The 27,167-nt window shown below is 49.1% G+C and overlaps 1 pseudogene; it reads left to right on the top strand.

The window, feature by feature from the left end:
• Positions 1–27,167, top strand: part of LOC141157703 (cytochrome P450 4B1-like) — a 64,380-nt pseudogene that overhangs the window by 19,522 nt on the left and 17,691 nt on the right.

Here is a 27,167-nt window from a genome sequence, read left to right as displayed (position 1 = left end):
GCGCGCCGTCCTAAGGAGTCCCCGGCCAATAGCCGAGGGGCCTCCCATATATAAGGCACCTCCTCCAAAATGGAGGTGCCCGGGCAAAAGTTGTTGCACAGTGTTTCTGACCTCTGCTTCAGCCCTGAGGTCCCGCTGCTAGCCTGACTACCAGTCCTGCCCGCCAGCCTGTTACCTGCCTGTTACCTGCCTGTTACCTGCCAGCCCGCTCACCTGGGAGCACTTGCCTGTTACCTGCCTGTTACCTGCCGTGCCTGCCAGCCCACTCACCTGGGAGCACTTGCCTGTTGCCTGCCTGTTACCTGCTGTGCCTGCCAGTCTGCTCACCTGGGAGCACTAGCCTGTGACCTGCCTGTTACCCACTTGTTACCTGCCGTGCCTACCCGGAGGCTCCTGCCGTCACTCGCCGTGACCACCTGCCAGCCCACCTAGAGACTCCTGCCGTCACTTGCCGTGTCTACCTGATAGCCTACTGGGAGGCTTCTGCTCGCCAGCCTGCCTGCTGTGCCTACCTGCTATTCCGGTCAGTCCCTGCCATCTGTACCGTGGGAGTCACCTGCTCCCTTACAAGGTCGTCCCCAGAGTAGCACCTGGTCCCTCTGCTCGGTCCCTCCCTGGTCACGGAGTTGTTAGCCGCCGTACGACCAGGGTCGGTCCGAGTTGATACTTAGTTACGCCCCTCTGGGTCCCTCCTTGCACCATAGCACAGAGGTTCCACCTCCCGGACCCGTAACAGTTTGCTCGGGCCATGGAACCCGGTGGCCCCCAGACCTCCACAATCTCCGACCTGCACCAGGAGGTCTTACGTCAAAGGGCTCAACAGGAGTCGGTACTGTCCTTCCTGCAGTCTGTTAACTCTCGCCTAGGCGCTTTGTCCGATCCGTCTGTGTCCGTCTCTGGTCAAGCAGCGCCTGCTTCCGCGGCACCACAACCTAGTCCTACTATGGCGTCTGGCTATGGACCCCGGCTCTCGGCACCTCCACGTTTTGCTGGCAACCCAGCCTTAGCTCGAGGTTTCATAAACCAGTGCACCCTGCACTTTGAACTCTTGGCACATCATTTCGTCTCCGAGCGGGCCAAAGTGGCATTCATCATGTCCCATCTCACTGGGGAGGCACTGGCGTGGCTAAATCCCCTGTGGGAGGGAGGGGATCCCCTGGTGTCCGACCTATCGTCTTTCCTCGCTGCTTTCCGGAAAGTCTTCGATGAACCAGGACGAAAATCCTCTTCAGCCTCCTCTCTGCTACGTCTCCGCCAAGAGAGTCTCACCGTGGGCCAATATGCCATACGGTTCCGTACCCTCGCTTCTGAGCTTGCCTGGGACAACGAGGCTCTGGTGTCCATCTTCTAGGAGGGTCTTTCCGGTCGGATTAAGGACGAGTTAGCCGGTCGGGACATTCCTACCACCCTGGATGACCTGGTGTCACTAGCTACCCGGATTGACATCCGTTTCCAAGAACTTACCAAAGATACTACCCGAGAGAGAAAGTTTCCTCGCCTTGCTCCTACTTTCCAGAGACCTGCCTCTCAACCAGTCACTCCCCAGACCAGACAATGTGAACTGAGGTCTAAGATGGCAGACATACAAGAAACAGAGGCATGTTCACACTAGCAAAAAAGAAGCAAGACAAAAATATATCTCATACCCTACCATAATTATATATAAATGTAAAGCAAAATTGCATAATAAATATAGGGTACTTAGTGAACTATTTTTGATCAAAAAAAGTATACAAGCCGTCCCACCAGCGGCAAGGTGACCCTAAATTGGGACGGTACCTATACTGCCTATATTAAAAACCTTACTGTATATCAAAGTTGATTTTTGTCTTGCTTCTTTTTTGCCAGTCACTCTCCAGGCACACTCAACCGAACCTATGCAGATCGACCAGACCAAGATGGTCAAATCTCGCCAAGAGTCACGCCGAGCCGAGGGGAGCTGTTTCTATTGTGGCAGTAAGGAGAACTTCATCCGTTCCTGCCCGGAGAAGCCGAGAAACTCCAGTGTCTAGGACCGCTCGGAGAGGTCGTCCTAGGCAAAAGTAAGCCCTCTCCGTCCCTGACTTTGTCTGTCTCTATCTCCTTGGGAGAGAACCGTCACTTTGAAATTGCTCACCTGGATTCTGGAGCTGCTGGAAACCTCATTTCCCAGTCCCTGGTAGAGAGATACCGGATTCCCACCAAACCTCTGGCTGAACCATTGTCAGTCGCCTCCGTGGATGGAAGACTACTTCCGGTGACCATCCTGCTCGTCACTGAACCCATAACCCTGCTGGTGGGAATGCTGCACTCTGAGAAGATCTCCTTCCATGTGCTGTCAGGACTCTCTCACTCCCTATTGCTAGGTCTACCCTGGCTCCAGACACATGAACCCGTGCTGAACTGGCAATCCGGTGAAGTACTCCGGTGGGGGCAGGATTGCCATAGAACCTGCCTGGTTCCGGTTCGCCCAGCTCGTCCTCCACCTACCCCGGCTAATTTACCCAGTCTACCAGCACCTTACTGGTCCTATGCAGATGTCTTCAGTAAAAAGGAAGCAGAGACACTGCCACCTCATAGGCCATATGATTGCCCGATCGACCTGGTACCCGGCGCCACTCCACCCCGTGGGCATATTTACCCATTGTCGTCAGCCGAATCCCGGGCCATGTCGGAGTACATTGAGGAGAATCTGGCCAGGGGATTCATCCGGAAATCTACCTCCCTGGCTGGAGCCGGATTCTTCTTCTTCAAGACGAAAGATGGTTCGCTACGCCCCTGTATTGACTATAGAGGTCTCAAACAAATCACGGTAAAGAACAAATACCCCCTGCCGCTCATCTCCAAGTTGTTTGACCGTCTTAAGGGAGCTAGGATCTTTACCAAGCTAGATCTACGTGGGGCGAATAACCTGGTCCGAATCCGTCAAGGAGACGAGTGGAAGACGGCATTCAATACCTGGGACGGTCACTATGAATACCGTGTGATGCCCTTCGGTCTCTGCAATGCTCCTGCCGTCTCCCAAGAATTAGTCAACGACATCTTCCGTAATCTTCTTTACTCTTGCGTGTACCTGGATGATATCTTGGTCTTCTCTCCGGATCTTCCCACACACCGGAGGGATGTTCGTCAGGTCCTGCTTAGGCTCAGGCAGAATCACCTCTATGCAAAATTCGAGAAGTGCCTCTTCGAGCAGACCTCTCTTCCTTTCCTGGGCTATGTTATCTCCCAGACAGGCCTACGAATGGATCCCAAGCAGCTCTCTGCTGTCCTAAAGTGGCCCCGTCCAGAGGGGTTGAAGGCGATTCAGCGATTCCTGGGCTTCGCCAACTACTATCGTCTCTTCATCTCGCACTTCTCTTCCCGGACTGCTCCCATATCTGCGCTCACCCGTAAGGGAGCAAATCCCAAGGAATGGTCGCCCGAAGCTGAGGAGGTCTTCCTTTCCTTAAAGCAAGCCTTCTCCTCTGCCCCAGTGCTGTACCGTCCGGACTGCAACAAACAGTTCTACCCGGAGGTTGATGCTTCCTCCTCCGGAGCTGGAGCGGTGCTCACCCAAAAGTCTTCATCCGGGAGAATGGTAAGCTTCTTCTCCAAACTCTTCTCCTCGTCTGAGCGCAACTACTCCATAGGAGACCGAGAACTGTTAGCCGTTAAATTGGCGCTGGAGGAGTGGCGTTACCTGCTCGAGGGGACTCTGCACCCGGTGGTCATCTATACTGACCACAAAAACTTGGCTTACCTTCAGAACGCCCAAAGACTCATTCTGCGTCAGGCCGGGAGGTCTTTGTTCTTTGCCCGCTTTAACTTTACCCTACATTACCGCCCGGCGGACAAGAACGTTAAAGCAGACGCCTTGTCCCAATTCTTCCTGTCTTTCGATCAAGAGGAGGAGCCTATGCATATCATCGAGCCCTCCAAAGTGATGAATGTGGCCCCCTTGGATCTGTCTCGTCTCCCACCCGGTAAGACGTTTGCAGCGGTTCCGGATCGTAAGAAAGTTCTTCGCTGGTGTCATTCATCCAAACTAGCCGGCCATGCTGGCCAGACGAAGACCTTCCTGCTCATTACCTGGCATTACTGGTGGCCTACCCTGCGCCAGGATGTGGTAGACTTCGTCACGGCCTGTTCATCCTGTGCCCGCAACAAGGTTCCCAGACATCTTCCTGCCAGCCATCTCCTGCCTCTTCCCATATCTGCTGCCCTGTGGCAACACATTGCTATGGACTTTATTACTGATCTCCCTGTTTCCGCCGGTTGTACTATCATTTGGGTGGTCGCTGACCACTTTTCTAAAATGGCCCACTTCGTCTCTCTGCCTGGTCTCCCGTCTGCATCCGTGCTGGCTAAGGACTTCATCCATCACATCTTTCGTCTCCACGGCCTCCCTCTCCACATTGTGTCTGATCGAGTGGTCCAGTTCACTTCGCGCTTCTGGAGAGCTACGTGTAAGCTTCTGGATGTCACTCTGGATTTTTCCTCCGCTTACCATCCGCAGTCCAATGGCCAAGTGGAGCGTATCAACCAGATCTTTACCACCTACCTCCGGCACTTCGTCAACGCTCACCATACCGATTGGGTGGAGCTCCTACCATGGGCCGAGTTCTCCTACAACAACCATGAGAGCGAATCTTCTTCCAAGTCCCCGTTCTTTGTGGTCTATGGACAACATCCCCGGATTCCGTTTCCCGTTTCCGCTTCAGTGGACAACCCGGCTGCGGAGTCTCTGATCAGCGAATTTTCCACTATTTGGAAGGACACTAGATCCGCACTTCTTCAATCCTCCAAGCGGATGAAGAAGCATGCTGATAAGAGACGTCTGGATCCACCTCAATTCGGTCCGGGAGACAAGGTTTGGCTCTCCTCCAAACATGTTCGTCTCAAAATACCCTCCTATAAGTTGGGCCCACGGTTCATCGGCCCTTTTGAAGTCCTCAAGCAAATTGACCAGTTCACACTTCTTTTGGGTCTTAACTCCGTGTTGTTGATACCGCGGTAATACGGTGCTCACGTGTTCAACATGCTCCCGGAAGGTTTTGCTGTGTACTAGATTGTCATCCAAGTACGGCTGGCAGATATCGTCCCTCAATCCTTCCAAACAGATCTATGCTCCTCTGAAATTCTGCTGGAGCTGAACTGAGCCCAAACGCTATGCGGATCCACTCATATAACCCCCACAGTGTGAGGAATGCTGTCAAGGGTCTACTGGACTCTTCAACAAACCCTTGATGGTATGCTTTACCCTGATCGAGGAGAGAGAACCAGGTACTTCCTAATAGGCAATCCAGCATATCTTGAATCTTTGGTATCGGATGCCGATCAGGTACTGACTTTCGGTATAGTTCCCGGTGCTCACAGCAGAGTCTCAACGTACCGTCCTTCTTCCTAACACAAACAATAGGACAGGAATAAGACGACTTCGACTTTTGGACCCAACCTCTGTTGATTAGATCTTGTAAATATTCTTTCACTTCACCGTGTAATAGTTTCGACACAGACATGTAATTTCTGGTTACGGGGGTCGTGTCTTATAAATTGATTTTCAATTGCAACAATGGGATACAGCCTATATCAGAGTCATCTTTAGACAATGCATGACACTCTTCTCTCAGCGTCTGTTTTGCTATCGCTATATCTTCAGCACACAAGTGTTCCAGGGATACTGGGGGATCCCAGGACCCTGAGGTGGGTCGTGCAATTTCCTCCCCTGGGCAACTCCTGTTCCTTGGTGGGGAGACTGAATTCACGGTAGACCCCTGGGCAGGTCTCACACTGGCTGGATATACCGTTTTAACGGTTTCAATTTGATCTAACACAGTCTTTGGATCCAGTCTAATTTCGTGTTTCGTTGTATTCATCACAGGTACTTTCACTGGAACAAACCCACAAGTAGGAATCGTAAGCACAGTGTCACCTTGAACTAGGCCTTCCGGAAGTTCTGAGGAGTCTTTTGGCACGAACAGTCTTTTCTGGACTTTTCTTCCCGTTTCTACTCGGATTCCACACCTCACCCCCACCACTTGGTTTGCAGGGATGATGGTTGGGCGCCAGCCTTCCTTGACTTCTTTTAGGTCCATTGTATTCTGTGCTTTCTTTACTCTATAAGTCACGTTTTCCGCCACGGCTTTGGGCATCGTAAGTGATGTGGCAATTGCATCCACCACCAGCATCCCTGACTTGTGTTTTGTGATGACCTCACAGATTACATTATAACCCAGGATAGGATCCTCTGCCACGTTCTGATCACTGGTCCCGAGAAGGGGACCAAAAGCTCAATGGTGTTGCTGTTCTTTGTGGCCCTCAGTTGGAAAGAAACTTCCACCCAGCCTATGAAAGGGATTTCGGTCTGGTTGACAGCTTTGCCATGGAGTCTCACTTGTCCTAGGAGTTCTTTTAACGACCGAAGGCAGGTATGTGGCAGGTAGCACCTTCTCCATTCTTCATTTAAAAGGCTCACTTGGGCTCCTGTGTCCCACAGTGTTTTACCAGGAGTCCATCTAGCTGGCACTGTATAAAGCACCTTTCATCGATTAGGCTGATGAGGCTATCTTTACTGACTGAGGAATCCTCCTCCCAGGGGTACATCGTTTGACCTCCGCACTGGGCATTAAGTAACTGATGCCCCTGTCTCTCTTGCAGCTGTTGTAGACGGGAACACACTTGGGGATAGTACTGACACAGCCATTTTACCTCATGGGCCGTTCTGGAGTTTGATGAGATTTGGATTTGCTTCTGGGAAACCCCTCCGTGTCACGGTTACCAGTCGCCCCGCACTGGCAACCTCCTGTCTTTTAACTCAATCGACCATGACCATTGGCATTCCTTGGCATAATGTCCTTCCTCACCAAATCTTAGACAATGGACACACACTGTACTCTGATTTGATGAACAGAACGCTTCACAAGCCGGGTATCTTCTGTTTTGAAACCCACTGCTGGGTCTGAGGGATACCGGTTCTGGCATGGAACGAATCAACTTTTTCATCTCAATCAACTCGGCTCGCAGTCAGCGCTGGCGGTCCTCTCTTTTGGTGGTGATTTAAGGTTCCCTCTTGAAGGTGGCACTGGAGGGTCTCCATGATGATTTTCAGACTGGCCACCGGGGATCTCCAAGTTCAGCTGATTCATTTTGGTGATTTTAGGAGCAGAGCCTTTCTTTAACTTCTGTTCGCTCTCTGGCTCCAAACTAGCTGCCTCATTCATTTTTTCAATTAGGACTTCGTCCAGAATGCTAGGATCTTCTAGGTACTGTTTCAGCTGCAACTTGATGTCTTTGCTGATTAACCCCTTTCCCAATGATCTCAAGAACTTCTTATGGATTAGTCCAGCATCAAACTTCTCCTCCGCTTCTACATCTCTGGATGCAAAAAACAGTCTATCCTTCCTTCAGTTCAATTGCTCTGAACAAGAAACTTTGGGGTGATTCATTATTTTTCTGTGAGAGGTTAATGAGTCGGGGGAACAATTCTGTATTACTCTTTTCTTTATAGTGCCCTTTTAAAATCAACTTCAGCATACTACGGAGGTTCAGTCCTGGGCTGATCACTTTCACCACCCCCTCAACGATCTCATCTGGCTGGTAGCCTTTCTCTAAGCCTGCATCTGGTGCAACAAGTTCATATAAGACAGTTTCTCTTTCTGTTCACACTCTCCAATCTGTCCCAGGATCTTGAATTCTTTCCTTATGGTGATTTGTGGTGTTAGAGAGGACTGTCTTCCTGATTTATCTAACCAAAGCAGGGTAAAGGTTCTGTCTGAGTCTGTGACCCGTTCAGATGTTTTGGTTGATTCCTGCAGGGCTGTTGTTAGGGCTTTGAATTGTTCTTTCCATTCCTGTAGTTCTTTCTGCGGATGGAGATTCTCGCTTTTGGTAATGGTGCCTCCCCTCCATCCTCCAACTTCAACTTGGTTAGAAACTGTGTTAGCTCCTGGAGGAACGTCCCCATGATGTCTTCAGCTTCTTCCTCCCCGAGCTCATCCATTTTTGCATTAATGGCAGCTAACAGTTGCCTGCGGTTGTGTGCTTTAGAAATCTGTTCTTCTGACATCTTTATATGTTCTGCTACTGTTCTCAATTCTTCACAGGTTAACTAAAGAAGCAGCTCACTAATTATATCCATTTGTATTTCAACATTCATTGCTGCTAGTGAGTTTTCTTTAGGGCTAGTCCCCTTTAACTGGTGTAGCAGAGTTGAATTGAGGTGCTGTGCTGCTGTGTTTTTCCAGACACTTTTCCTCTTCTTGCTCTACACTCTAATTCTTACTCAGGATTCCCCATATGGGCCACCAATGTTACACGCACGCCACTCGGTTCAGATAGGGCAAGATGGATTTGAATTCTTTGGAATCCTAGAGGAACCGTTATTCTGGGCGACCATAGGCTGCAACTTCTCTCAGGCACACGATAGATGATCCCTGTGACACAATTCCTTCCAGTCCTTATCTTTCCGCCCAATAATACTTTCCACTGTTAGTTCAGGGAGTTTATCTGACCTGTGTTTAGTTTCTCTCCTAATCTAAATCCTGTTAAGTTGCCTTCTGTCAAATACAGATAACACACCACCTTTCTCTTTGGCTTCAGCCAGACTACCATAACAAGTTCCCCACAATCCCCCTGGGGCTCTGCTAAAAGACTCCCTGTCTCCTGTGACTGTGTTAACCCCTCTAGTTTCTGGATGCTTCTGGAGCACAACACTTCCTGTCTCCTATGCTTGTGTTACTTCTAATAGTTGCTGGATGCTTTTGAAGCAACAGCTCTACTTCTGCATGTCACACTCATTATGACAGAGAGTTTGTCATTCTTTTATCTGTCTTTTGTTGAACTCCTCTGTGCAGATTCATGACCACAGACAACATCACAGCTGAACTTTCATGTGATCATAAATAAGCTGAGAGGAGCTGATCAGAGACAGCAGATTAAATGACAGACAGTGTTGCTTAAATAAAAAGTACACCATAATAATAATGACGTATTCTTAGGTCAAGTCATCAATATCAGATGGTTGAGGGTGCTCCTAAAATCCTTATTTTAATTTGATGATTTTACAACCACTTTGACATGGATTTTCACAGTAAGTACACCAGTGTCACCAAATCTCACAGATCTATTTAATAGTGCATGCATTTTGTGTTGTGAAATCTAGCGACAGATCCCCTTGAAACAAAAAAGGCGGCCACACTAAGTTGTTTATATATACAGTTTAAAGTCTAATAAAACCTCTTTAAACTCCTTTAATAGAAAAAGCAGAAAAAGTTCAATGTAGATATCAGGTGAGGAAGTAGCTAACTTCTCCTCTACTTTTTTTTTTTAATAGAAACTCATAAAGCTGGCAGCCTGGGAGATAACTGCATGAAAACAACTGTAACACATTGAATTATAAATGTAATATTTATATTATATTTGTTCTGTACAGAGAATGTGATCAAACTGAGGAAAGAATCACTAAAACAGGAGACAGAGCTGGAGAAGATCAAGCAGAGACATTTGGACTTTCTGGACATTCTTATGTGTGGCAAGGTACTGAAATAATCCATATATAATTTATTATATATCCAGGGAATATTCATTTTGCTGATACAGAGTGTCTGTAAGTCCTTTATCTCACTGAGTGATTTACAAAACTTTTCAGAGCTCAATCTCTCTGCTCTCTACCAACCTTCTCTTAGTAAATGTTTTTTCCCAGCAATATGCGCTCCTGAAGGATGATGATGGAACTTGATATTCGGATTCAAAGAATTTTTATTTCAAACTAAAATACAACCGGTTTCGACTTCTTTGAGTCTTCCTCAGGTATAACATCATGCATATAAACAGATCTATCTACCCACATTTTATAGCAGATATCCCTGCTTGTCATTTTGGGTGGAGACTGAAAGATCTGTTTTTCAGACACACCCAGATACTCAGATATGCAGGATTTTGCACTCTGAGGAATCTAACAAAACCCATATACTAAATGACTTTCATACAGTTTTAAAAAAAAAATTTTTTTACACACAAATTTTTTCTTTTTTTTCCTCCTTTCCTTCCTTCCTTCACACAGAAAGCATTTTCTTTTCTAAAAACACTATAAATATAATTATAATTTTACCATATATAAAATGTCTTCTAAAATGTTATTGAACATACTAAAAGTGTGATTTCATACAGAAATGTAAAATCCTGCAAAAATGTACATTATGACAAAATTTAAAACCTTTTCTTTCTTCATATTAAAACCATTATCAAATACAATTTAGTAAGAAAAAAAACTATATATATATATAAAAAAATAATAATAAAAAAAAAATATATATATATATAAAAAAATATATATATATATATACACACATATATATATATATATATATATATATATACACATATACACATACATGCATATATGCATATATACACACGAAAAAATATATACACACACATATATATATATATGCATGCACATGCATACCTGTCGACATTTGCATGTCAAATACCCTCTATAATATCATTTAATCCATCTGGGTATAATGTACCCAGACGGAAGATCCAATATGATTCTTTCCGGTTTAAATTTTGTACCCTATTAGTACAATTCTCAGGTATTTGCTCCAACGGGGTCGCGGAAATATTAAATATTTTATTTTGCTTCAAACATAAGTGCCGAGATAAGCTCTGTTTTAAAAACCCATTTTTGGTATTGTGCCTGTGGCCATTCATACGGGATCGTAGGGACTGGATGGTCCGACCCACGTATTGCAGGCCACAGGTACAGGTAATGACATATATTACAAAATCACTATCACATGTTAATTTTTGTGTGATTGCTATAGTTTCACCCGTACTGTACGATGTAATGTACTGAGTCATATGATTGATGATTTTGCAGGTACAACATTTTCGGGAGCCACATCGATGGACCCCCGATTTGAAAGCATCCGTTTTATTTGTCCTAGTTTTTTCTTTTTTCTTAATACATTCCTGTTCCCCATCTTTGGTCATTCTGAGATTACTAGGGGCAATTATACCCTTCACTGTTTGGCCCCTACGAAAGGTAATATTGGGTCTCTCTGGTAGAAGTTTTTTCAAAAATGTATCCTTTTTCAACAAGTACCAGTATTTATTTAAAATGTTTCTTATCTCCGTATTACTACGATTGAAAGCGGTAATAAAGTTATACTGCCACCCATCTTTTTTTCTTTCCTTATTCTTGTTAATTATCTGCTTGGGCTTTTCTCCTCCTTCCTTCGTTATCCCCTCCTCCACATCCTTATTTTTGTTATTCTCTCTAGATAAGCACTCCTGCTGAGTTCTTGCTAGATTAGTTCTGTATGCTGCCATAATTAATCGTTTTGGATATTTCTTATCTGTAAACCTATTGATCAGAATTTTTGATTGTTCCACATAATCTTCTTTATTTGTATTATTTCTCCTAATTCGACGAAATTGGCTATAAGGAATGTTTTGCTTCCATTTTTGATGGTGTGCGCTCCGAAAATCAAGGAAGCCATTAGTATCAGTTTTCTTAAAGTACGTTTTCGTGCTGATTTTTTTATTTTTATGGGATATTTCTAAATCGAGGAAATTTATTTTTTCTTTATTGACCTGTGCAGAAAACGTGATCCCCCAGTCATTCCTATTTAATGTCGTGATGAATTCTCGAGCTTCAACCTCAGTACCTTTCCAAAAAATGATTAGATCGTCAATATAGCGACGATAATATAATATGTTGTTACAGTGGGGGCGCTGACACAAGGGCGATGAGGACTCGAAGCATCCCATGAAAAGATTTGCAAAACTTGGGGCTACCCGAGTCCCCATCGCTGTGCCAAGCCGCTGTATATACAATTGCCCCTGGAAAGTGAAAAGGTTATGTTCCAATATAAATTTTAGACCCATTATTAAAAATCGTCTCTGATTTTCTGGCATATCTACTATCCCATTCAAATAATGTGAAACTGTCACATTACATCGATCTGCACTTACAGGATCTAGTTAGAAAATTACCCTCTTTTCTCCTAGACTCCAGTCAATTAATAAAAGAATGTGAAAATTTTGCATGGGAAGAAGATTACATGCTCATAACCTTAGACGTACATGCTCTCTACTCCAATATTGAACACATATTGGGAATCAATTCAGTTTCACATTATTTGAATGGGATAGTGAAAGACCACCAGAGCTTTTTCACCCCACCACATGAAATTTCCAGCAGACCAATAAATAAGACATCTCCATTAGTGATGAGCAAGCATGCTCGTTACTCAAGATTTAAGAGCATGCTCGGGTGTTTTCCGAGTATCTTCAGCATGCTCGGGTGTTATGTTTGAGTGCACATGATTTGCGACTGTTTGACAGCTTTAACATATGTGAGGAATGCCTGTTTCTTAGGCACTCCTCACATGTATTAAAGCTGTCAAACAGTCGCAAATCATGCACACGGCATGACTAAAACATAACACCTGAGCACGCTGAAGATACTTGGCGAGCACCCGATCATGCTCGCCGAAAGGGTTAACAGAACATGCTCGCTCATCACTAACCTCCATCCCAACTCTGAGCAAAAAAGTATCACAAACTGACCCAGAACTTGGATAAGCCACAATCTCACAAAAATATGTATTTTCACATAGCACAATGCATTAGGTAGCAGACAGTAAAACACAGCAACATATTTCATGCACAAAACAGAGTCCAGGGGAAAAGGTAACGCTCCGGTCCCTACCTTGTACCTCTATTTGGGTTAGTATAACGTAAGATAAGATGGTGTCAATTATTCTAAAAAAATATGTAATGTTTTAGCAGTGTTATAAAACTCACAAGAAGTTCTACTCATCTTGTGTTAAAGTAGAGAAGGAATTTGCTCCACCCATGGACAATCCCTTTAAATATTATCCAAACATTTCCAGTAACAGAGATGTGTCTGTATTTATCAGGATGAAAATGGTCAGGGTCTATCTGATGAAGATCTGCGGGCAGAGGTCGACACGTTCATGTTTGAAGGACACGACACAACAGCCAGTGGCGTCTCCTGGACATTATACTGTATGGCTAAATACCCCGAGCACCAGGAGAAATGCCGGGAGGAAATCAGAGAGGTCCTGGGAGATCAGACCACAGTCGAGTGGTAATAACTCTCTATATATTATATCCTGGTTGCCAGTGGTGTAACATGAAGCTCATGGGCCCCAATGCAAAAGCTCCAAATTATTGCTCCCAATTATTGCAAGTCTTTAACAGTGTTGGTCTTTTCATTTAGGTTAAAGAGACTTTTGGAGCACCTTGGGCTCCAAGGCCTGGGTGCGATTGCAACTCCAGCATCTATTGTAGTTATGCCCCTGCTGGTTGCAGTAATGAGCCCCTTGTACCATTTTATGTGCCTATGTTTAGATTACTACTCAGTCTATATAGAAAATGCAACAAAGAAATTAGATGATGTTGGTTGTAGATCCCGGGTTTGAACCCTTGAACCTGTGCTTTGTGGTCGGCTTCCCTGTCCGCCGAGCCACATCAGATACACTTTTTCTCCTGGTGTTTAGTTTCTGATATCCTTGCTTTAGTCTTTTTAGGGTAACAGGTGTTTTCATTTACTCATTTATCTGTCCTATCACTTTTTGGGTGCAGCTGTATATACATTCCCCCTGCTGGTATTTCCTGCTGGTGATCGTCTCATTTGGATGTCCACCCATACTGCTTTACCATAAGCCAGTCAGTGAAAGACCAGCTAGGGTTTACCTCTCTGCAGTTTTTGTTCTTTACCCTGCACCTATCTTCTGTTTCGTTTTACAAAGTAGGCCGCATATTCTCTCTAAGTACGTACATAATCCTTTATTTTGCATTTCGTGGTTTGTTTTAATCACTCTGGGATCTTTCTCTATTCCAGCGCACTTTCCCTTCCGTAGGTAATTTGCACACTGCTCTGCCCTCCAGTTCTTTAGGAGGAACGTGAAGCGCTCGATGGCCTTTCAGACAGCATAGGTCTGAGTTGCTATTGTCTAGTCTGTGGTTAGGGCTATCTCAGCTCTCACAGGAACCACTAGGCACTGCGGGGTCAGGATCTCTAGTCTGTACTGGAACAGGCAGGGTCAGTTATAGTTTTTAGTGTGTTACCTATTCTCCCGAGTGAGTATAATCCATTGTAAATCTCATAGTTTCCCACAATTGAGCAAATTGTGAAAAAGTGGTGCAATGAATATTAGATTCACAAAGTGGTCCTAACTCTTTTGGTCCTTACAAGTGACGCACCCCCTGGGCTGTGGGGTACTCGGCAGCTGGGCCAGTCGATGCTGGGGTATGTCACAGTGGCAGTGACCCGGTCCGTGACCCAGGGCGGTCAATAAAAGGGGAAAAGTAAAAGGGGAATAAAGTTTTTTGGATAATAATGTTCATGACGCCACCTGTGGTATGCGGCTATATGGGGCCGCCACTGCAGTGAAGATCCTCTGGAGCTGATGGTGACCCAGCAGAGTTGGTTCAGCTCTCCACAGGCAGAGCTAAGCTCCAGGGCAGTGTAGATGATTTGTATGAGGTAGATGTTGCTGTGCTGTGTAGTGCAGGGCTGGTGATGGCGCAGCAATAATTCCAGGACACAGTGGGGTGCAGTCTTCAGGTTTTACTCACGGTTGTGCAAGACTCCAGGTTACCAGGACCAGTGTGTAACCTCCCACGTCGTCCTGTGTCCACTAGGGAAGGGTTTCCTCAAACTCTCAAATATCTCAGGAGTACTTAAATGGGACCCCGTTCTATGTTCCTTTCTCGGTCATCTTCCCTGAGCTGGCTCTCGCCCTCCTGCTCTGCGCCTCACAATCAGTGTCCCAAGTCAGTAGCCTCGGATCTTGTCGGGCGACGTGCAGTCCCCTGGATCCTACGCGGACACCTTTTCGGCGATGTAATTGTGGTGGTTGGCCGCTGCACCTTGCAAGTACAGCAGCCTCCGATTATCTAGCTGAGCCTGGTTGCTCTGGGTGAGATGCAGTACCTCTGTGGCGACTGAACCCGCAGGGGCGCCACATAAGGTAACAGTGACTTTCCCCTCACTAGGAATAAATTGTGATCTTCGGTCAGTCCATGATTTTGCTAGAACCAAATGTAGCTGTAGAGCATTACCTTTGAAGATAAATTATGGAAAACGTCCTATTAATTAGACAGGGAAAGTCACAGCAACAGTAGCTTCATAGTTTAAAAAGACCCACCAAACAGCTACTCATATCTCAGCTTTCTGAGTCTCCGGGAGTCTCCTTTAATCATTTTGCAGGACATTTTCTTTGGAGGATCAATTCTGGGAAGTTCATAATCAAAGTTTTGACAAGAATTTACCTGACTTTAGTTTTCTTGCCACTATAGTCAATGAGGAGCTCCTCATGGGCGTCGCTTTTTTTACATCATTTACATGTATGGTAATATTATGTACACTGCTTAAAAAAATAAAGGAACACTCAAATAACACATCCTAGATCTGAATGAATGAAATATTCTCATTGAATACTTTGTTCTGTACAAAGTTGAATGTGCTGACAACAAAATCACACAAAAATCATCAATGGAAATCAAATTTATTAACCAATGGAGGCCTGGATTTGGAGTCACCCCCAAAATTAAAGTGGAAAAACACACTACAGGCTGATCCAACTTTGATGTAATGTCCTTAAAACAAGTCAAAATGCGGCTCAGTATTGTGTGTGGCCTCCACGTGCCTGTATGACCTCCCTATAACACCTGGGCATGCTCCTGATGAGGCTCAGTATTGTGTGTGGCCTCCACGTGCCTGTATGACCTCCCTACAACGCCTGGGCATGCTCCTGATGAGGCTCAGTATTGTGTGTGGCCTCCACGTGCCTGTATGACCTCCCTACAACGCCTGGGCATGCTCCTGATGAGGTTTCGGATGGTCTCCTGTGGGATCTCCTCCCAGACCTGGACTAAAGCATCCGCCAACTCCTGGCCAGTCTATGGTGCAACGTGACGTTGGTGGATGGAGCGAGACATGATGTCCCAGATGTGCTCAATCGGATTCAGGTCTGGGGAACGGGTGGGCCAGTCCATAGCTTCAACGCCTTCATCTTGCAGGAACTGCTGACACACTCCAGCCACATGAGGTCTGGCATTGTCCTGCATTAGGAGGAACCCAGGGCCAACCTCACCAGCATATGGTCTCACAAGGGGTCTGAGGATCTCATCTCGGTACTTAATGGCAGTCAGGCTACCTCTGGCGAGCACATGGAGGGCTGTGCGGCCCTCCAAAGAAATGGCACGCCACACCATTACTGACTCACTGCCAAACCTGTCATGCTGAAGGATGTTGCAGGCAGCAGATCACTCTCCACGGCGTCTCCAGACTCTGTCACGTCTGTCACATGTGCTCAGTGTGAACCTGCTTTCATCTGTGAAGAGCACAGGGCACCAGTGGCGACTTTGCCAATCCTGGTGTTCTGTGGCAAATGCCAAGCTTCCTGCACAGTGTTGGGCTGTGAGCACAACCCCCATCTGTGGACGTCGGACCCTCATACCACCCTCATGGAGTTGGTTTCTAACCGTTTGTGCAGACATATGCACATTTGTGGCCTGCTGGAGGTCATTTTGCAGGGCTCTGGCAGTGCTCCTCCTCTTCCTCCTTGTACAAAGGCAGAGGTAGCGGTCCTGCTGCTGGGTTGTTGCCCTCCTACGGCCCCCTCCACGTCTCCTGGTGTACTGGCCTGTCTCCTGGTAGCATCTCCAGCCTCTGGACACTACGCTGACAGACACAGCAAACCTTCTTGCCACAGCTCGCATTGATGTGCCATGCTGGATGAGCTGCACTACCTGAGCAACTTCTGTGGGTTGTAGAGTCCATCTCATGCTACCACAAGTGTGAAAGAGCAACCAACATTCAAAAGTGACCAAAACATCAGCCAGAAAGCATTGGTACTGAGATGTGGTATGTGGTCCCCACCTGCAGAACCACTCCTTTATTAAGGGTGTCTTGATAATTGCCAATAATTTCCATCTATTGTCTATTCCATTTGCACAACAGCATGTGAAATTGATTGTCAATCAGTGTTGCTTCCTAAGTGGACAGTTTGATTTCACAGAAGTTTGATTTACTTGGAGTTATATTCTGTTGTTTAAGTGTTCCCTTTATTTTTTTGAGCAGTGTATATCATTTTTCTTTCTTGTTCTTGTCAGGCAGGGAAGACTTGAGTAAGCTGCCCTACACCGCAATGTGTATTAAGGAGAGTATGCGTCTCTACCCTCCTGTGCCGGGAGTGATTTGTGAACTTAAAGAACCAATTACATTTTTACTTATTTTATTTTATTTTTTTTAAATCCAATTAAAAAATATATAAAAGATTAATAAAATCCAAAACAAAATTTGAATCCAAGTTAAAGGGATTAAAGGCATATGGATGCCAGTTGAGCGATCAGACGATCTTATGGGTCTGGCAACCATGGCAAGTAGCTGGTTGAAACTAATCTTATCTTGATGATATAATGGAATCTGCTAAATTCAATCATTTTCAAAACCAATAAATGAGTTGTTCTTGATGATATAATGAATCGAGCCTTTTTTTATATTTTGAGTCAAATTATCATAAACCTCTCCAGTGTCTTTTGATGTGACAGGCACCATTGCATTTCTGAGGTTTTTTTTTTTGCATGAACAGGTCTCCCAGTATGTGGGATAACCCTGAGGTAATTATACTCTATAAAATCACTTTAATGAAAATGTAGATAAGCCAACATAGATCGGGCCTTTTGTTTTATTAAATGTATGTATTTCGGGTTAAAAATCATTTTTGCAATTAGATTCCATTAAAAATGTTGTACTGTTTAGCTTTTATAGACTTTATGTTTTCCTGTAACTAATTTCAACTTTAATGGGGTCTGTGGTTATAACTCAGCCGAAAGAAGCTCAAAAAAGTTACATTTTGAGTTAGAAACTCACCCATTGGTCCGACGGGATGAGCTCACTGATGAGTTCTCAGTTAGCCCATTCTGCAGCCAGTAATAGACAGTGTAATACAGAAGGCAATAGGAGGCAAACGATTCCGAATTTTTAGCGAAACGCAATTGCAAAAATATATTTTTATCTAAAAATGCATACAATTAAGAAAGAATAATGTCCCCAAGCCCTTTAAGATCCTTGGATCAGACTATAAACTTAACCTCCACACTCCCAGCTCTCACAACTTCCTTTGCATCCATGCTTTCAAAGCCAAAATGGTGATCCCACTCTGATGGGAGTCATACGGCTTTATCGTTTCCCTACTATAAGGCCACGTTCAGTATTTGGTCAGTATTTTACATCAGTATTTGTAAGACAAAACCAGAAGTGGGTGTTAAATACAGAAGTGGTGACGTGTTTCTATTTTACTTTTCCTCTGATTCTTCCACTCCTGATTTTGGCTTATGACGCGCCCCCTGGGCCGTGGGGTACTCGGTAGCCGGGCCGGTCAGTGCTGGGGGATGTCACAGTGGCGGCGACTCGGTCCGTGAACCAGGGCGGTCAATAAAAAGGGGATTATAGTTTTTATGTATAATGTTCGTGACGCCACCTGTGGTATGCGGCTATATGATGCCACCGCCGCGTTGCAGATCCTCTGGAACTGATGGTGACGCAGCAGAGTTGGTTCAGCTCTCCACAGGCAGAGCTTAGCTCCAGGGCAGGATGTAGTGATGTTATGATGAGGTAGATGTTGCTGTGCTGTGTAGTGCAGGGGATGGCGCAGATAATAATTCTAGGAAACAGTGGGGTCCAGTCTTCAAGGCTTAGGCTGTGTGCCCACGATGCGTTTCTTAAGCATTTCCGCAGCGGCAAAAACGCTGCAGAAACGCTTAAAAAATGCATGGTAGAAGGCCTGCCATGTCCCTCAATGATAATCCGCATGTGCTGTGCACATGCTGCGGAAATTTCCGCTGCGGATTACCATTGCGGAAAAAAAACGCAGCATTACCAATTATTTTGCGGAAGTGCTGTGTCTTCGCCGCCATTGACTTGCATTAGAGCGCTCCAATTCCACAAGACTGCATCTGTACTTGCGTAATTGGCGCGTTCTAATGTGCGGATTGTACCCGGGTGTGGAGGACAGGAGACTCTCATCCACACCCAGGTACCATTAAAAAAGCCGTAAAAAAAAGAATAAAATAAAAAATAAATATATACTTACCTTCTGGCAGCCCGCGGTGCGCTCCTCCTTGCTTCCCGGCACTTTCTCGATGGAATGAAGGACCTGCGCTGACGTCAGAGTCATGTGACGGGTCAAGCGACGCTGACGCCGGCAGGTCCTTCACTCTACCGCTGCCGGCAGCCGGGACGGTGAAGCAAGACAGCGCGGGCCATGGGAGGGTAAGTATATATATATATATATTTTTTTTTTTGACATTCTCTCGGTCACACTATATAAATCCATGCTGTTTGCATGGATTTATATAGTGTGACCAAGTTGTCAAGCACTTTCCAAGTGATGCTAAAATCTCTTGGAAAGCGCTTGACAACCCGCATGCGGAAATGCAAGTGAAGAACGCTTCACATCCGCATGTCCCTAGCAGGAAAATGCATGTACAATCCGCATGCGTTTTTTTCTGCCAGGGAGATGCAGAATCCTGAGCATTTCTGCATCGTGGGCACATAGCCTTACTCACAGTTGTTGAACTCCAGGTTACCAGTACCAGAGTAACCTCCCATGTCGTCCTGCGTTCACCAAGGAAGGGGTTCAGCAATCTGTCAAGTATCTCAGGAGCACTTAAATGGGACCCCATTCTGTGTGCCTTCCTCGGTCGTCTTCCTGCGCTGGCTCTCACCCTCCTGCCCTGTGCCTCACAATCAATGTCCCAAGCCAGTAGCCTCAGATCTTGTCGGGCAACCTGCAGTCCCCTGGACCCTATGCCGCCACCTTTTGGCGATGTAATTGTGGTGGTTGGCAGCTGCACCTGGCAAGTACAGCAGCCTCTGGTTTCTAGCTGGGCCTTGTAGTTCTCCACTAGTTTAGGGGCCGGCCCTCTCTGCGGCCTGATCCCTCCACGTCCGTGTAGATTCGGGCGCACGGGTGGCTTCCTGCACTCACCGTGCCCATGGGATCCCATCTGTCTCTGGAGCCTTCCCTCTGCTCCCGTCCTCTCTCACTCTCTCTCCTGAGTGGAGCTCCTTCTGAGCTCCCACTCCAGCTCTCTCCTCACTCTGCACTCCTGCTCCCAGCACTGAAGCAGGAGACTGGCCCTCCTCCACTGCTCTCCTGAGCAGGACTGTCTCTGACGCGCCCCCTGGGACATATTCCTTTTTGAGAGGAATACCCGGCACCGGATCAGATGGGGGGTTGTAGTCTCCGAGCGGCTGTGACCCGGCCCCGTGCCCAGGGCGTCAAGCTCAGTGTTATGTGGCAGCTTTACAGATGTTACTAAAGTTCTTTTGTGTCGACTACGCCACCCGTTGTGATGCGGTCACTGTGGCCGCCGCTGCAGCAGGGTCCGCTGAGGCTGATGGTGGGTGCGCAGCTTGGTGAGATAACCCCCAATGGGAGGGGTATAGCCTCAGAGGGGACAGGCGCAGAGGATGGGGGTTGTGGTGGTGCGGTGCAGCCGGCAATGAAGACAGACTCGGGTTGTGCAGTTAAGGGTGTTTACTTACTGCTGATGTTCCGGTCACTCCAGCTGCTAGTGACCACCCGAGCCGTGCTGCGTCCACCAGGTCCTGGATCCAGCCAACCCCCAAACAAGTCCGGAGCGTGGCCCTGAGCTCTCCCTCTGTCCTTTCTTCAGCCGTCCCCACCAGTGATTCACCTAGGTCCAGCTCCCTCGGGCCTTCTTTTGGGACACCCTTGGCCCTGGGTTCCCTGACCCTTCATGTGGTTTGCCTTCAGGGTGAATGTGGTGGGTGACCGTGACAGACACTGCCCACGGTCTCCGGTCTCTGGCTGGGGAATGTCTTTGCCCCCACCAGCTTGGGTTCCGGTACCCTCTTGCTGACTCCTCACCCGGTGTTCTAATTTGGGTTATTGGGTCCCTTCAGTCTTCCCCCTCTGGGTCTTTCTCTTTCTTTCTCCTCTCTCTCTCTCCAGGGCTGCTGTTTCCTTCTCTCTCCTCTCCAACTGACTTGTTCTCAGCGTCTGACCCTGATCTAAGTTGGTGCCCTCCTTATATATCCCTCTATGTGTGAGCTCAGGTGACCAGCACCCAATGAGCTCCTAACACTACCCAGACTGCTCCCCCTATCTGCCCCTACACTACATGGGATGTACCACCCCCCTCCCACTCCAGCCAGGAACAGGCTCGGTTGTACCTGCACATTTCTAAGTGGGAGTACCGTCGGCCTGCTCCTCTGAAATGGGATGTATGTAGTGCATGCAGTCTATCTGAGCTCAGTTCCACACTCCTTCCTTACCCGGGAGTGGAATATCACACCTCTGGCTGAGGTGCAATACCCCTGTAGCAGCCGGATCCTCAGGGTGCTACATTCCCCCCTGGTAAATCACAGCACGTCCTCGGGCTGTAAGACAAAACACCACAAAAACAACAATTTTTTTTTTTTTTTTCATAAACATAACCATATAAAACATTATATAAAACAGTAGATATATATATATAAATAACATTCTCGTCGTCTCTTTCTTTCTTCCTCCTCTGGTCACCGTGCAACTCGTGACCAGGTAAAGTGCGACAGACTTTTGAAAAGCAGTTTCTCATAAAACCAGTAGGGGGCGCCTTAGAAAGCGCAACTATGTACAGGGGAATTTGGCCGTTCTCAGTCCCCGGCCAAGTAAAGGGAAAGGGATGGCTGCTCACAGTCCTCAGCCTGTAGGATGAAGGGGTTAACGGGTAAACAGTTCACTGGTCCCAACGGGGACTATTTTAGCAGCAACAGTTTCAATTTTACGGTTTCAGTTTCAATTCACTGTGCCCCGACGGGCAACTATATACAGCTCCTACTCCCGTCCTCAACGACGGCTCCCTCCTGCTTTTTCTTAGTGATACGGTGTTGCTTCAGACCCGTCCGGGTCCTCTGGCTCTTCCCAGATGCGGCACTCTTGGTCCTATGGGCGCGGTGATGGTGGCGCCCGGGTTGCCCAGGCCTTGCGGCCAGGCCTGGGGCACCTGGAAGGTGAAGGGCACCGTTAGGACGGCGGCGCCCTGGGCTACCTGGCCTTGCGGCCAGGCCGGGGGCTCCGCGGAGGTAGGGGGCGCTGTTGGTGGTGCGGCGCCCGGGGGTACTAGGCCTTGCGACCAGGCTGGTGGTAATTCCTGCTTTGTCACGCTCCGGGTCGAGGCGCGTGACGTCACAGGGGTCGCTGCGGCGGCTTCCGGTCGGGGCCTAGTCCATAGCGGTGACATGGCGGCTACGGGCACAGCAGGGGGACTTTCGGGCTCTGCGACGGGGAGCTGGGGCAGGTAAGCGGTGTCACGGCTTGGGGTATAGGCGTCCCCTTTACCTGCCTCCATGCGTTCGGCTCCCTCCTCGGCGCCGTCTCCGGCCTTGGGTCCTCCCGCGCCATCCTCAGAGGCGGTCTGCTTCCTCTTCCAGGGTAGCGTGCTCCGTTGACTGGTCTCTGCTTGCTGGGCCATCTCCCGGCTCCACTCCGCCAGTATCTCACGCTGTACCCGGGCCATCCTCCTTGCGAGGCCCTCCAGGGCAGTTTGTGCACACTCCCGGTCTCGGGGGAGCTGCGCTAAGATCTCCGCTAGACCTAGCGGGGTTGTGGACTCTAGCAGGCTCCTGACCATCGGGTCGGTGCTGCTCTGCTCTGCTTCCGGCAGGCTCCTGGCCAGCGGGCCGGTGCTGCTCTGCCCTCCTTCCTCGGTCTCTAGCAGACTCCTGGCCAGCGGGCCGGTGCTGTTCTGCTTTCTCTCCATCTCCGGGTAAGCTCCTTCGCTACTCCTCGTTAGACCTCTTGCCTCCGGGTGCGCTCGCTCCAGACTGCTCCAAGCGACACCCATCTTTTCTCTTCTCTTTCGTCTCCTCCCACTTCGAGGGCGGTCCCGGGGCAACTCGGTGACTGTCAGCTCCAGGGGGAGTTCTTTCACGCTGACAGACACCTCCAGCATCACAGTCTCTGTTGGTGGGGGCGGTTTCCACTTTTGGCGCCATTTTCTGTCCTGGCCCACGATGGGAGGTGGCCTCTTGCCCTCCTTTGGCACGCCCATAATGGCGTCCGCTGCTCTTCCAAGGCGGGAAATCTGCGGTTTTGGCGGGAAGCGTCGCCCAGTGGCGGGAAACTCTGCAGATGGCGGGAACAAGCTGGAAATGGCGGACAATCGGCGGGAAACGACTGGTGATGGAGTCCGATGGCGTGGACCCTCCGGAACCGGCAGGAGTCTTCTTTCTGAGGTAAACTTGCACTTTTCTTCAGGCACGCAGTACCCGGGTGTTGCGGGCACGTAATCCTGCCGACTACGCCAAAGTTGACGCGCCCCCTGGGACATATTCCTTTTTGAGAGGAATACCCGGCACCGGATCAGATGGGGGGTTGTAGTCTCCGAGCGGCTGTGACCCGGCCCCATGCCCAGGGCGTCAAGCTCAGTGTTATGTGGCAGCTTTACAGATGTTACTAAAGTTCTTTTGTGTCGACTACGCCACCCGTTGTGATGCGGTCACTGTGGCCGCCGCTGCAGCAGGGTCCGCTGAGGCTGATGGTGGGTGCGCAGCTTGGTGAGATAACCCCCAACGGGAGGGGTATAGCCTCAGAGGGGACAGGCGCAGAGGATGGGGGTTGTGGTGGTGCGGTGCAGCCGGCAATGAAGACAGACTCGGGTTGTGCAGTTAAGGGTGTTTACTTACTGCTGATGTTCCGGTCACTCCAGCTGCTAGTGACCACCCGAGCCGTGCTGCGTCCACCAGGTCCTGGATCCAGCCAACCCCCAAACAAGTCCGGAGCGTGGCCCTGAGCTCTCCCTCTGTCCTTTCTTCAGCCGTCCCCACCAGTGATTCACCTAGGTCCAGCTCCCTCGGGCCTTCTTTTGGGACACCCTTGGCCCTGGGTTCCCTGACCCTTCATGTGGTTTGCCTTCAGGGTGAATGTGGTGGGTGACCGTGACAGACACTGCCCACGGTCTCCGGTCTCTGGCTGGGGAATGTCTTTGCCCCCACCAGCTTGGGTTCCGGTACCCTCTTGCTGACTCCTCACCCGGTGTTCTAATTTGGGTTCTTGGGTCCCTTCAGTCTTCCCCCTCTGGGTCTTTCTCTTTCTTTCTCCTCTCTCTCTCTCCAGGGCTGCTGTTTCCTTCTCTCTCCTCTCCAACTGACTTGTTCTCAGCGTCTGACCCTGATCTAAGTTGGTGCCCTCCTTATATATCCCTCTATGTGTGAGCTCAGGTGACCAGCACCCAATGAGCTCCTAACACTACCCAGACTGCTCCCCCTATCTGCCCCTACACTACATGGGATGTACCACCCCCCTCCCACTCCAGCCAGGAACAGGCTCGGTTGTACCTGCACATTTCTAAGTGGGAGTACCGTCGGCCTGCTCCTCTGAAATGGGATGTATGTAGTGCATGCAGTCTATCTGAGCTCAGTTCCACACTCCTTCCTTACCCGGGAGTGGAATATCACACCTCTGGCTGAGGTGCAATACCCCTGTAGCAGCCGGATCCTCAGGGTGCTACATCTCTGACTGAACTCCTTCTAGATGGTTCCCTGCTTTCTTATACTACTCCTTCTCAAGTGCTCCCCTAAACTCCTTCCTCCACCCACACCCACTACATGGTTTTGCCCTCCAGCTAGAGACCAGGGACTGTGCTCTCCATTAGGAGCAATCTCGCCCTTCCCTCTGAAGTGGAGTGTAATGGATGTAAGTGTGACACCCCAGGGGTCTGGTTGCCACAGTAACGTAATGTTATGTCTGAGAGCAGGTGGGAGGTCCTTTGGTCAGGGATCCTGTGCATGCCACACCTCCTGCCCAGCCTTGGGAGGGGAAGAACTTCCCCTGTAAAAACCCGGGGCTGAGGCAGAGTTAGTGAGTCCAGGAAGAGGAGAGACAAGAGCAGCATAGGAAGCAGCAGAGTCACCAGGAGTCAGGGGCTGGCAGCTAAAGAGCTCGCCCTGACTAAGAAGATTCTTTACCGGACCCGGAGTCCGAGGCTGTGGGGACTAACTTCTACCCAGCAGCAGAATCCGTCAGGCAGGGGATTTCAGGTCCCCTGGCCCAGAAGCCCGAAGGCCCGGTCACACGCGTGGGACCAGCACCGCCATCGTGGAGCGGAAGCCATTAGAAGGCCCCGAGTCACCGGCCATACGGGTGAGCACCACACGGTACACTCAGGGACGTGGGCTACTTACATCAGCTTCTAGCAAGGTAGCCAGAAGAGTACAGTCAGCTTGGGAGGCCTACAACTACGCCTGGCCAGGGGAGATCCCATCTGCTCAAGGACTGACCAGGCCCCGTTCGCTAGCAAGTACTCCGGGAGGGTCTATCGTTGTTACCAGTAAAGACCCTGAACTCTACCATACCGTCTCTGAGTGGTTCCTGCTACCCCCATCATCCACGTCGGCTGCCCTGAGGCCATACCCCTCCCGTTGGGGGTTATACTATCACGCTGCACCATCCTTCCACCGGCCTCAGCGGTCTGCCCTGCAGCAGCAGCCCCCTGGCTGCACTCAACGGGTGGCGTAGTCATCAACCATTTTCTACCAATAGACTGCCGTTCAGTTTGACTCCCTGGGCACGGACCGGGTCACCGCCACGAGACTACAGCCCTCAACAGATCCGGCTCCGGGTAAGCTCTCGCCTGCGCAGCGCGACACAGGCCCAGGGGCGCGTCAACTTTGGCGTAGTCGGCAGGATAACGTGCCCGCAACCACCGGGTACTGCGTGCCTGAAAAGCAAAGACTGTTCAAACTTACCAGTGGTGAAGATTCCCGCCATCGGTGAAGATTCCCGCCATCCGGCGCCATCTTCAGCCTTCTTCCCGCCATCGGTGAAGTTTCCCGCCATCCGGCGCCATCTTCAGCCTTCTTCCCGCCATCCGTGGAGTTTTCCCGCCATTGGACGCCATCTTGAGGACGCCGCGCGGGAAGAAGAGGGGCGTGGACTCCGAAAGCGCGCGAGATCTGAAGCCCCGCCTCACGTCCGGACGTTGCGTAAGGTCCTGGAAGGAGCCCAGCAGACGCCGACGTCACAGGAGCGCGACGGAAGGTCCTCAACCCTGACGATCCACTGCGGAGCCGCGGCCTACGGAACAGGATCATCGCAAGGTAGGCCACGGTCCACTAGGGGGGAGGAAGATGTCGGATACGGAGGAGAGCTTCACTACCTCGACCCCCGCCAGCGCTACCGCTGCTGCAGTTATGCCCTTCACCATGCCATATATCCCGGGAGCAGCTTGGCTACCCCAGTACTCAGGGGAGTCACATACCCTGCATGACTTTAGAGAAAAGCTGGATAGCCTCTTCCAGGTGTACCCCCTCACAGAAGAGCAAAAAGCGAGTATCCTGGTGGCCCAACTAACCGGGGCAGCCAAAAGAGAAGTAAAATCTTGGCCACCTGGGAGGAGGACTGTCGCAGAGATACTAACCCGGCTGAGGGACACCTTCGATACCCGCACCTCAGCCGAGATCAAGCTTAGATTCTACGGGTGCAAGCAGCGAGCGCATGAGAGTATAAGGGACTATGCACTAAACCTACAAGAGGCCCTGAGGGCCATAAAGCAGACCGACCCTGATGGGGTGGGAAACGAGGACAGGCTGTTGACTGAACAATTTATAGAGGGTTTATATTGTAATACCCACCGAACCCAGTTGCGGGCAATGGCCTTACAGGATCCCCATCTGGACTTTGCACAGTTCAAGGATAGAGCTATCCGGGTGCTCCGAGAACCAGCACCGGGTGGCGTTGTGACCCACAGGCACCCAGCTATCACTTACCACCAGGAGGCGGCGCCCTTGTCGGCAGGGCCTGTGGGAGCTCATGCGCAGGCTTTGGACAATGACCCGGCTCCAGACCTACACCATCAGGTCCAAGAGCTAGTTAAGAGCGTTGCTGCGCTAACCCGAACTGTGCAGTCTTTACAGGTTTCCACCCCAGGGAAGATCCAGCTGGCATCCGGACCGGAGGACATCCCGTGGCGTCGACCAAGGAGGACCCCACCGGCCAGAGGAAGACCCAGTGACCGATACAGCGAGGACGGACGACCCATCTGCCGCCGCTGCAATCAACCCGGACATATGGAAAGGTACTGTTCTTTAAACGGGCACAACCTGGGGTAGAGGGCCAACCCCCAGGAAAAAGATCACCAGGCCCATCGAACTGGCG

Source organism: Phyllobates terribilis, unplaced genomic scaffold (assembly GCF_046119375.1).
Source record: "Phyllobates terribilis strain yellow unplaced genomic scaffold, ASM4611937v1 Scaffold_8__6_contigs__length_399053987, whole genome shotgun sequence".
Taxonomy (NCBI): Eukaryota; Metazoa; Chordata; class Amphibia; order Anura; family Dendrobatidae; genus Phyllobates; species Phyllobates terribilis.
The sequence above is the reverse complement of the archived record's forward strand: the minus strand, read 5'-3'. Positions and strand labels throughout refer to the sequence as shown.